Raw genomic sequence first — 1,678 nt, 5'->3', positions numbered from 1 at the left:
TCCAAAAGAATGAGAACATAAAAACAGCAGGAAATTATTAAAATAATCATATAAGAAAATTTGCTGGAAAGTAAGAAACTTATTTCCTGGAGGGAAAGGCCTGTAAGCACACAAATTAATGAATGACAAAACATCTTTACCAAAACAGTTCAATAAGAAATTATAAAATATGTGGAAAGATTCTCAAAGTTTTCAGATGAGAAAAAAAAGATAAATAGCACTTGGAGATATTAGACAATGGAGAAGTAACTTTGAAATACAAAGGAAAAATAATTTTTAACTTAGATTTCTATATCAAATGATTAATCAAATATAAGATTTACTCTACCAGATGTCAAGGTACTTTAAAGCTATAGTAATTAAGAAGTTTGGCGTTGGTGTAAGTCTAGACAATAGAGCAATGAAACAGAATGGCCAAAACGTCTAGTTTCTACTCTTACCAACCCATCTTAAATATGACTATTGTCTTCCTGTTGCTATGATCTTGACATGTGCTTTAAAAACTATCAAGTGACTCTTAGTTCTGTAGTAAAAAACCCCACACAACTAGAACTCCAGGAATCTTTTGATACTTTTGGAACATTTAAAATAAACATTGTGAGGAAGGACTGAAGAAATTTCAGATATTTTACCTGGTGAAAAAGTTAGCTTTTGTCTTGAAAATTTTGAAGAACTATCTTTAGAGCAATGCATTAATCTTGTTCTGCAATTATCTCAGGCCTTAGAGCAATAAACTATAGGTAAAGGTACAGAAAGCTATTTCTGTACATTTGTGGTTCTAATTCTGAAATCTGTATCTTATCCCCCCTTTAAACATTGAGTGAAATGGGCATTCTCTACTTCTTTTGTGAGGATAAAATGGAAACAATCTCATAATATCAATGTTCATGATGAAATTTTTCTCAGCCTTGCATTTAGAATGTAATTAGGTTAAAAAAGTGTTTTTACCTGGTAATTTTTCTAAGTAAATTGTAACTAACTCAATCTCTCATTTAGTAACTCTTCAGAATTTGAACTACATGAATGTTAAGGTTTGAAGAAACATGAACGTGTTCTATAATTCAACTTTGAATTCCTTCTATACTATGCTGACTAAACTTATAACATTATGGCAGATCTTTTTCAGTTTAGGATCCCTTCTAAATGTACAGACTTCTTCTCCAGGTTAAAAACCTGACATTTCTTTGGTACTTTCTCTCGATGTTCATTTTTAAATGTTTAGGAAATATCTAAAGATTCTTGGAGTTCAAGTTAATAATTTGGGGTTGCTTACTGAAGGACTGAGAGTCAGTGGCAGTTTTTAAAGCAAGTGTTGGGATCATACCAATATTTTAGGAAGACAAATGTCATGTTAAAGATGGCATGAAGGACTGGTGAGGATAGAGTCTAGAAATATTCCATTTGGACTCGATATGGAGGCTTCTCAAATTTTATAACAGTACATCAGGCTTGTCACCTGCTCCAGTTAACTGGTATCTGAAGAATATGACACTTCAATCAACAACACAAAATATCAACGCTCCAGGATTGTCCAGAATTTAAATTGGAATTGAAACTTTGTCAGATTCTTTTAAGAGACTGACTGAAGAAGTGATATGAAGAGATGCACTATAGGGCGTTGAGTCCAAAATCCAAATGCGCACCTTAGCCTGTGGGTTAAGTAAACATCCTGAACATG

Source organism: Pteropus medius, unplaced genomic scaffold, assembly GCF_902729225.1.
Source record: "Pteropus medius unplaced genomic scaffold, Ma_sr-lr_union100, whole genome shotgun sequence".
Lineage (NCBI taxonomy): Eukaryota > Metazoa > Chordata > Mammalia > Chiroptera > Pteropodidae > Pteropus > Pteropus medius.
This window is presented reverse-complemented; position numbering follows the sequence as displayed.